At 32.9% G+C, this 11,178-nt stretch overlaps 1 long non-coding RNA gene across 2 annotated transcripts; it reads left to right on the top strand.

The window, feature by feature from the left end:
* The first annotated feature begins 2,170 nt into the window (after positions 1-2,170).
* On the top strand, positions 2,171-7,007 carry LOC128546297 (uncharacterized). 2 transcript variants are annotated; one of them, XR_008365917.1, is made up of 4 exons: positions 2,171-2,317; positions 2,616-2,721; positions 3,380-3,452; positions 6,897-7,007. It is a non-coding gene; the product is annotated as an uncharacterized LOC128546297 (long non-coding RNA). The 2 variants fall into 2 exon arrangements; XR_008365916.1 differs by lacking the exon at positions 2,171-2,317 and having other exon boundaries at positions 2,590-2,721.
* The last annotated feature ends 4,171 nt before the right edge of the window (positions 7,008-11,178 follow it).

The following is an 11,178-nucleotide window of genomic DNA, read 5'->3' as shown; positions in this document are numbered from 1 at the left end:
TTTATTCTCTCTTTAATGATTAACTTCCCTTAGCTGTTACTATGAATAAATTACATTGTAACTCTTTTATAATTGATCGTAGGGAAAAACCAAGACCACTTTTCTGTGGTACAACATTGATGTTACTTTCAAATTTTGGGTGTATTTTAAGGTATCTGTACCTGATAAGGATTTTTTTGTGGACTTAGAAAAATAGAAGAATTACAATAATTTCTAAAAATAATATTTGCTGTGACGGGCGTATATTATGACATTCTGGCACTCTTGTTATACTTAGAAAATAAATCAAGTTAAAGTTTTGCGTGTGAGTACATATCTCTGTAACTAATAACGATATTTAATTGAAACTTCACACATGTCTTCAATGCCATTAGATTTATGTAAGACCACTGACTATGTTTTATAACTCTGACCTACATTTTAGCAGTATTTTGCCCTTGCTTGTACTTAGAATATTCTGGTTAAAGTTTTGCATGCAAGCACATGTCTCTGTAACTACAAGATATACTTATAGTATCGCGATATTTACATACTGATGAGAGTATGTTCCAATATCCACCAATGTTATGACAAGATTATTTTTAATGCAGCTTTCAAAAGAAAATATTGGAAAAGCAAATGGTATCATATCCTCGCTTTTAACTTAGTGCCTAATCAAATTATATTGGTATTGAACGCATACAAGAACGTAGTCTACTGCTGTAGATTCTAATTTATCTATAAATCTTTCTTCTCCACTTCCTTACAACATGTTTTTTGGTTGATCACTACTACAAAATAAACGGGAAATGATCCTACCGATCCTTCTACCGTAAAATGCGATGTACAGATCGAGATTTATACTTAGTCTATCGAATTAAAAGATGTGTACAGAGCGTCTGACAATGGACTTTTTTGGAAGAATAGGCTTTTTCCTTGTGCCGAATAAGTGTCCGCATAATTTGTCTGAACCGCAATGTCTTGCTTATTATTACAAATACGGGCAGTGTTGGTTTTTTTTATTCCAAAATCTTCCTTTAAATTGACAGAGAACCGATCCTTGGCGAAACTACGAAAATCGAGATCGATCCCTCTACGGTAACATGCGATATACCGAATGAGACATTTATAATCGACTTGAAAATTGTGTACCACGGTCCTTGCCATCATCAGGCAGTTCTTTTCAAATGTTACGGGGTGAGTTGAAGTCCGATCGATTCCCGATTAACGCAGTGCTTTGTTTTCATATTATCGTGACATGATTGTTTTCTTTTTTAAAGGTCCAGTAACACTTATAAATAACTTACAAAAGATTATTTTTTGTTCATACATTTCAGTTAAAAAAAACTACTTTACTCTAAAACTTACTTTAAAAAAGCAGCACTACAATTATCTTATCGGCCAAATTCGTCAGAAAGATTAAATTTCTTGTTAAAAGAAATGCTACTTGTGATCATTACATCCAAAGTGCTACTGGACCTTTAAACTATCTATTACTGTAACTCCAAAATGGACTGCTAACTGTGTTTAACTTTCATTGATTCACATGCTATACTTAAATTTCAAGTGTGTTAAATTTCCTTAGCATTTCATTCAAAATACATTTTAAGTAATACATCAGTTGTATTTTTTTCCTGGAGCAATCTGTTATTCTCGTGCAATTAAACCAATTAACAAATAAACTGACCTAATGTTCATCTCAATGTCAAAAGCTGACCGTGGAAAAGGGTTCTGGTAATTTGATAGGGCTATTTAAGCCAATCTTCAGATGCTATCTGTAACTCTCTGGAATTCCATGTTGTTATAACTTCGCGCTCTGATCTGAAATTCTGTGAGAGACATTTTAGTAGGAGTAGTAGCCTGGCTCCCTGGCTGCATGGTTATTTTTTATATAAATACTGCAAGCAAAATAAGAAAATCTTAAGCCTCTAAAATAGCACATTTTTATCTGAAGGCTGAAACATACCTATGTTTGGAGCCAGGGGCAATAAAAATGTCAATGTAAAAACAATTTCCTCTTAATGAATAAACATATATATGTAAATAAGAACAAACATAGGGACAGGAGCCAGTCTATAGGAGTAGCTACATTTTAGCCGTCCTGGGACAAAGTGAGCTCTAACCGTCATAAATCATGTCTTTATGTACACAAACCTGGGAAAGACGGCAAGGTTGACTATACCGTGGCTTCTTTGGTCAATATCCTGCAATTTACAGCCTGCTTCCGGCGATGATTAAGGATGAAAGTTACACACTTATATACTAGATTAATGGAAATAAGTAACGCGCACTCAAACTTCAACGTAATAGTGTGAAAATGAAATAATTTGGATACAAGGTGAGGTATAAAAATGTTAAAAATTCATGTAATTTTTCTAAAATATTTTGAGTTTGAAATGTTAATGTATTACACTACGTTTTATTGTGTGTCGTGCAACTGTGAATTAACGTCATTCAAATCTGGTTAGTATAAAAGCAAATCAGCTTAATTTTTGTTGAACAAGTATTAGGACATATTTATTTATTCAGTATTCTAGAATTTCCCAGTAGTATGAGTCCATTGTACCACTTATAATTAATACATGTATTCAGTAGAGACGTTTAACAATACTGTACATTTATATTATGTTGTCTAGGTTTTCAAAATCAGAAACGAAGCAAGAAGAACTTTTCTGAGGCTTAAGTGTTGAAGTTCAGTTGTGATTGTCATGCCCTAGGATATGCTAATGGATTGATGGAGAAGTATATTGATTCTGTTTCATTGCACTTTTTAAAAAAAATTACAAATATTTCATTTTCTACAGATTTTTATGACATGTGTTTAACGAGTAAATTTAGTAGTTCTGAAACTTATTAATTCTCGCTGTTTACATTTTTTTTATTTCTGGTTTTGAACAATATTATACCTAAAGCGATTACTTTACTAAATACACACATTATTAATACTTATCACAAAACACCTAACTTTATTTCCAGCCCATAAATCAGCTATTGCGTTTCCCACACATATTTTACTTGAGTCTGAAAATTATTTAATATTAAATGGTCATTTATTTTTTCTGCGAAATATGTATTTTTCAAATTTGTTATTTGCAGTCTGCACTGTATATTGGTTTGATTTTTTTGCCGTTTTCAACAGTATTTCATATAAGTAGAACTTCACATATAAGTTTAATTTTATTTTTAAACTTTCCTAGTCAAGTTTCTATTTGAAAAAAAAAAAAAAAAACTAAAAATGAAAAATTACATAAGAGACTATCGAATTCTTTTACTCGGCCCGCCACTTTGTAGACATTTAATTGATTATTCTGAATGGCTGCATTTGTTCAAATAGGAAATTTCGCGCCAATGTCTGTTTTCCGTTTATTTTTTAAAAGGTTGCGCGTTTTTTTTTTTTCAGGAACGTCTGGATTCAGATACAGAAAGTAACATGGTAGACATGTACATATTTAAAGCAAGTGGAAACCTTTAAAGTAAGTAAAATATGTTATATATCTTTATTTCTTTTTTAAATAGTTGGAATGTTTGAACAAAAGGTTATATAATTTCATAATACTTTAAGTTATTACCTTGGCGTGTAGAAATGTACATAAATTCTAGATACAATCAATTATGTTTTAAAGACAACATCTGAACACTAACAGGCTCTATGAAGACCGTCGTTTCCTTTTTTTTTTTTTTTTTTTTTTTTTTTTTTTTTTTTTTGAAGTAATGTATATTAAAATGTATTTTACCTGTCAAAAAAAGAATTCTCATGAGTGAAATTTACATTTCTTTTTTGAGTATTATATGTTAGTAGAAGTGCACTATATCACGCCATGTACCCGGATAATCTTAACTCTGTTCAGCGACCCTAACTCAGTGCCAACATGGCGGATGTAAAGCCGATACAACTTTGTTTTCTGTGTAATTACGATGTATAAAGGGATTTTCTGTTGTTATATCTATCTCCATTGATCAAGTATATATTTATTTCAAAACGTTTCATGTTAAATATATCAGTCCTTGTGTTTTCAGGTGGAAAAACGACGAACAAGGCAACTTTTTCAATGAAAACTTTTACAAAAAATCTTTAAAAATACTTCTATGCTTTTGATGCCTCGACTATTTTGTTCTTTGAAAGCAACGATATACTGCTTTATAGGCCCGTTTACACTATATTGTTAACCCACTACATGTTGACACAATACATGTTCAAATGTACTGACAGCGAGAAAAGGGATAAAAACCTAACTTTGATTTGATAAAAACCGAACTTACACGAAATTGCGTGACGGATAAACACCTAACTGACTAGTATTCTATAGAAATGAATGAGTTGACATGTACATGGTCTGATTATTGTAAACATTACTTTATAAGCGGTATTGTCTTCAAACTTTGTCATTAATTTCACAAGATGTTATATGTATGCCCACTAGAGTCAAATATTTTTTCATAATTTTAATATTATGCAAATAGCAATGTTTGGAAAAATCTGGATAAACCCTCAAAAATAACTCAGTATAAAAGTCAAAATTGTTATACTTATATAAGAAATTATTTAATACCACCGATGTTCGAAGTTCTGTAGTCCCCAACCCTCTCTCCCTCCATCTCTCTCTCACACACACACACACACACACACACACACGCACACGCGCACACACACACGCGCACACACACACACACTGTTTCAGAAGAATTGTGTTTGTTTCAAATCTTGTATATCGTATAGTGTAAGAGATTTTTATAGAGGTGCTAATGGAATAATTTTGATATTGTTTAAATTGGATTAGATTTATGATTAATTATTAAATATGATATTTTTCAGACGGTAAATAGGGAAGAAAAGTGTGTGTGTGTGTGTGTGTGTGTGTGTGTGTGGTGGTAGGGGGAGTGATGCATGGACTGACGGGACAGGGGTGTGGGTATCCTTACATTTTTCACTTGTCCATAGTCAAATTTCACTTGCTCTGATTTGTAATATTAAACCTTCATGAAAGCGCAAATAGACTGGAGATCGAGTTCTTTATTTAGGACAATAAAATAGAAAAGCATATCACAGTAACTGTGGTAAAAATAAGCTGTTGAAATATTTGCCTTTTAACGTTTATAAAAGTCTGAAATCGCGTAAGCAGTGTTCGGGATCTTTTGGGGTCATGCCCGAAACACTGCCCATGCAATGGTGCAAAGCCAGATGAATTCAGAGAAAGACTCTTAAAACTTTCCGACTTATTTTAGTCATACTTGCGATCTCTGTGTGCTTTTGATTTTAATTTGGCTGACTACTGGCTCAAATATTTCCTTTGACAGTGACTTATTGTCTCAGCAGTTGGAATTCTACTTACAAACTTGTCATAATACTTTTTTAAGTTGTTTACGTTTCTGATGTCTTTAAATGTCCTTTTAGTTCTCTTTGTGTAACCCTTGTTTTCCTTTTTTAGTTTTAGTTACAGAATGCTATATGCTGATGATGCAAATATTTTTCTTCAGCTACTTTAAGTAGTTCTTATGTTCCCTTTAGCATGTATACGATTTCTTCTTTTATGTTTTTTTTTTAAATGCATGTTGTAAAATGTGACTCTTCTTATTTTTGTGTAGTGTCGGCTAATCTTTTTTTTATGTTACTTTAAATGTGCTAAATCTGTATGTGGTAAATTACTTTTTCCTTTTATTTGCAAGTACCTATGTGCTATTTTGCTTTAATGCGCTGTGACATGTATGTGATAATTTGTGATTTGTTTCTTATCTACTTAGAGCCAGATGCTTAATTATTTGCTTTAATGTGCTTTAACATATTTGCATTTTATTACAGCTGTTTTACTTATGTCGAGCTTATTTACATGTGTTTGTCGGAAAATGGCTTTAAGCTAGTGTTATATGTTTATACTTATCCGACGTTAAATAAATCTTCTTGTATCTAAATCTTCTCTAATATTTTATCATAGTCACCGAGTTACAGTGTGCGCGAGACCTAGTCAAAGAACCCATTATCTTTATCACCTCCATACACTTGAAGTCACAATCTAAATGATATTTTATGTTTTCTCATTTTATACCTGAAAAAAGTATGCTTGTCCGCGGACACACAGAATGCAAAATGCACTTGTCCGCCGGCAAAAAATCACGAGTCGGATAAGTTGGACATAGGAATCCCACATCCCTGCAGGGGTGGGTAGATCAAAGAACTTCGAGCATCAACAGTCCATAAAAAAGCACAGACGAACAGCCGTTTTCGTTTGGTTATGTGTTTATCCATTCTAAGTTTGTATTTATCCAGCACTGTTTCCTATACCAGTTAGGAATTATCCCCAAATTTAAACCTACTTCATAATCAATACATTTTTTAAGCTATAAAAATCAATTTCAAACTTTGACACTGTTAAACATTGTCAAAGAGATATTTATGGAACTAATACATTTAATAAGTAAGGTCTTACTGCAATTTCTGGTACTTTAAAACAGTTAGAAACATAAAACATGTTCATTTTGAAGACTTTTTGAGTCCATTTTAATGAATTCCAGCCACATAATGTGACATTTCGATTGAAATATTTAGTACACAAAACATGTTATCAATACAGGATATTATGACTATCAAAAGGTTTACGCTAACATTGCATACTCACATAAAAACATGAAAAAAGACAAGGAAATTAACTACATACATCGTCTTTCTGTCAGCCATGTTGGCACTGAGTTAGGGTCGCTGAACAGAGTTAAGATTATCCGGGTACATGGCGTGCATATGATGTAAGACCTTTTCTTTTGATAATACAAAGAAAATTCTATAGCACAACTGACATACTTAATACTTGTTTAGCAATGCACGTAAATTTAACGAAAACGTTAGTATTTAAAATATCGGTATGTTTAAATATGCACTCCTCAGAAGTGCTGATTTTCATACTTGTGTATTTTTATATTGTTTTTAGAGAACGAACAACTAAACTAAGAATTATATGCACATCATAGGATATTGACGTCAATGAAAACAAAATGTTTGTACTAGTTGATCGCAGGAATATTGATGAAAAAGTTAAAAGGTATGGATATAACGATAGATGATTCTAAATTACATTAATACAACTTGTTACTACATGTACGTTAATATCATGAAACCCTAATTCATAATGATATTGTATAAACATTTGATGAGATTTGTCTAGATACGAGAGGAAAATGAAAGCAGTTTAAAGGGATAAAACAAGTTTAAAAATTAGCGATTAATTTTTGTTAGAAATGGAAAAAAAAATGAAAAAAAGAAAGAATGACTAGAATGTTGAATTAAAATCTAACAACTCACAATGAACTTACTGCAACTTTTAAGCGAATTCAAATGCCAGATACTTTTAATATAATTTTCTTATAAATAAGATATTTCTTATCTTAATTCACCTGGAAATAAGTAGTTAATTTGTTTTTCAATGTAATTTCGATAACAGGATTAGGTACGCTTATTGGGAATGGACATTATGTTTGGTGCATTCCTTGTTGTAATACCTCGTTTTAATTATGGGGAGCTTATAAAGGCAGAAAAAAAATAAGAGGTGATCAAAATTGTAAACATTAATGTAACATTAATTAGTGATATGTAATATGGAAGTAATATGGTTACTTCTTCCGCTAACCACCCCCCGTCCGTCTTATGACTTGATCTAAATGTTTTGCTGTTAGCTGGCTCTTTCAGTAGGTAGAGCGCAGATTCAGGATAAGCAGGGTAGTCCGTTCGATCCCAAGGTGAGAGGGGTATATGTTCAACGGAGTAATTTGATAAAAGACAGTAGGGTTGGTAAAATGTGAAATCTGTCTCCTGCAGCTCTATATAGATCGGAAACTATATCTTTTAGTTGTTAATAGTAACCTTAGAACAAATGTTACATAAATGTATTTACAGACATTCAGTGATAGGGATGAAGTGGAGGCCTTATCGATAAACAAAGAGTCCCCAGTTCAGGAAATGGTACACAGTCGCAGAGTTTTTTGAAAGTTAAGAAAGGTTGGTAATTGTTATTGCATTAAATTCATTTCTTATTGCTTGATCTGTGAAATATCCGCATTTAGCTCACCTGTCACGAAGTGACAATGAGCTTTTGTGGTCGCCTGGCGTCCGGCGTCCGTCAGTCCGTCCGTCCGTGCGTAAACTTTGCTTGTGACCACTCTAGAGGTTACATTTTTCAATAGATCTTCATGAAAGTTGGTCAAAATGTTCATCTTGGTGATATCTAGGTCAAGTTTGAAACTGGGTCAACTGGGGTAAAAAACTAGGTCAGTAGGTCTAAAAACAGGAAAACATTGTGACCTCTCTAGAGGCCATACTTTTAAATGGATCTCCATGAAAGTTGATCAAAATGTTCACCTTGATAATATCTAGGTCACATTTGAAACTGGGTCACGTGTCATCAAAAACTAGGTCAGTAGGTCAAATAATAGAAAAACCTTGTGACCTCTCTAGACGCAATATTTTTCATGGGATCTGTATGAAATGAAATTTGGTTGAATGTTCATTTTAATGATATCTAAGTCAAGTTTGAAACTGGGTCAACTGCGGTCAGAAGCTAGATCATTAGGTCTAAAAATAGAAAAACCTTGTGACCTCTCTTTTTTCAATGGATCTTCATAAAAGTTGGTCTGAATATTCATCTTTATGATATCTAGGTCAAGTTCGAAACTGAAACAACTGCGGTCAAAAACTAGGTCAGTAGGTCTAATAGTAGAAAAACCTTTCGACCTCTATAGAGGTCATATTTTTCATTGGATCTGTATGAAATGAAATTTGGTTTGAATGTTCATCTTAATGATATCTAAGTCAAGTTTGAAACTTGGTCAACTGCGGTCAAAAACTAGGTCAGTAGGTCTAAAAGTAGAAAAACCTTGTGACCTCCCTAGAGGCCGTACGGATCTTCATGAAAATTGGTCAGAATGTTTACCTTGATGATATCTAGGTCAACTTTGAAACTGGGTCACGTGCTTTCAAAAAAAGATCCCATGAAAAATATGGCCTCTAGAGAGATCAGTAGGTCAAATAATATAAAAATCTTGTGACCTCTCTAGAGGCCATATTTTTCATGGGATCTTTATGAAAGTTGAGCAAAATGTTCATCGTAATAATATCTAGGTCAAATTTGAAACTGGATCAACTGCGGTCAAAAACTAGGTCAGTAGGTCTTAAAATAGAAATACCTTGTGACCTCTCTTTTCAATGGATCTTCATAAAAGTTGGTCTGAATGTTCATCTTTATGATATCTAGGTCAAGTTCGAAACTGGGAAAACTGCAGTCAAAAACTAGGTCAGTAGATCTAATAGTAGAAAAACCTTTTGACCACTCTAGAGGCCATATTTTTCAATTGATCTTCATGAAAATTTGTCTAAATGATCACCTTGATGATATCCAGATAAAGTTTGAACTGGATCACGTGTAGTCAAAACTAGGTCAGTAGGTATAAAAATAGAAAAATATTGTGACCTCTCTAGAGGCCATACTTTCATGAGATCTTCATGAAAGTTGGTGAGAATGTCCTTGATAATATCTAGGTCAGGTTCCAAACTGGTTCATGTGCCTTCAAAAACTAGGTCATTAGGTTCAATAATAGAAAATCCTTGTTTAATAAAAAATGCTGTGATAAATCCAGGATGACAGAAATGTGAAGTTTGCCCGGGTCGCGAACCTTCTGAGCAAATTGTCAAAAAGTATGACAGTTAGGGACTCGAACTTTGGACCTACCGACTGGGCTAACTGGCTACTTAAAGTAAATCCGTACCGAGAAAATGATATATCGCCGATATTTTATTACAAAAATATATCTAGAATATTTGTTAATCGTGTCATGTTTTCCATAGGAAACTACTAAGATTTTTTTTCAATTAAGCTTGGTCATCACGATTGATAGACCATACTTCCTATAATCATGCTGATTCTGTCCAGGCTGTACTATATTAAACTAGTACTTTCGTGTTACTTTCTTTTAAAATTGTTTCTTGTGCTTATCATTTACGGAGAAAACCAACGCAGTTTTGTTTAACATAATTATTGTTCAAAAAGTGGTTTATACACAAAAACAAACAAACAAACACGGGTTGTCATTTTATCTTCATTCTTTATATTTTACAATAAAGCAGCATTATTTTTTCAGGTGAAATGTATAAAGTGAGATTTCATGAAGATGGTTCCTAGTAAGTCCGGAATATGGCTAGTATTCGAAGAAAAAATGTGATTGTTTGTAAAAGCAGTTTACATGAAATATAGTTTTAGCTTTTAATCAAAATATTGTTCTTTCTTTATATTCAACGGATGTTTTTTTTGTAGTGCAAGTTAGCATAACCTTTAAAAGAGATGCATGCAAACCTGTGTTAAAGACCACCTCTGAACAGAGGCCACCTGACTCTAAAGACCACATGGTTTGTTTCTAGTTTTAACATTTATTTAGCCTGTGACTACCTCCAAATAAAGACCACATTTTGGCTCTACCTAGTCTTGTCTTTATAGACAGGTTTGAAAGTATATGTAAAAGTACACTCGAAGTTTTATCTAGCATTAGTGCAGTGACTGACCCATAAATTTTGGTCTGTCCGTTTGTCTCTCTGTATGTCACAAAACTTAAATGTGCATATCATGTGAAACAGCAATGCGGATTCACACCAGTTCATTGTTTTGTGATCAGAGTTTTATAATACTTTATATTATAATTTGTCATATCGTACCCCGTATTGGCAAGCTCATTTTAAGCGATATCTATATACTAGCACGTGTTTATACCAAGTTGCGAAATCTCTATATTCATGTAGTTATCATGTACATTTCTTCGCTGATGAAGTAAATGTAATAAATATACACTTTTATTTAATAATAATATATATTTATCCACAATTCTCCACAAAAGTGTAGACCTGTACTATTGAAAAGCATTACTGAGCAAACATATTTCATCCATTACTTTCATAATCACTTAAAACAGATGTATAAGCAATGTAATTGTACCCTGGCAGTGCAGTGGATATAATATCATAATAAGAGTATGGTTACAATACATTCCAGAACTCGAAAACTATTCGGTGTGATATAACTGTTGAAAAGCAGAGAGGGGCACGCGAAGTCTTACTCCACCAAAGAAAGCTGAAAAATCGCCATATGAACTTAATTTCTGCGATGTGACTAAACAAAGAATTAACTGGGAAAATAAACAGAAATTAAATGGCGATTTTATCGCAAGAAAGTA

Source organism: Mercenaria mercenaria, chromosome 10, assembly GCF_021730395.1.
Source record: "Mercenaria mercenaria strain notata chromosome 10, MADL_Memer_1, whole genome shotgun sequence".
Taxonomy (NCBI): Eukaryota; Metazoa; Mollusca; class Bivalvia; order Venerida; family Veneridae; genus Mercenaria; species Mercenaria mercenaria.
This window is presented reverse-complemented; position numbering and strand designations above follow the sequence as displayed.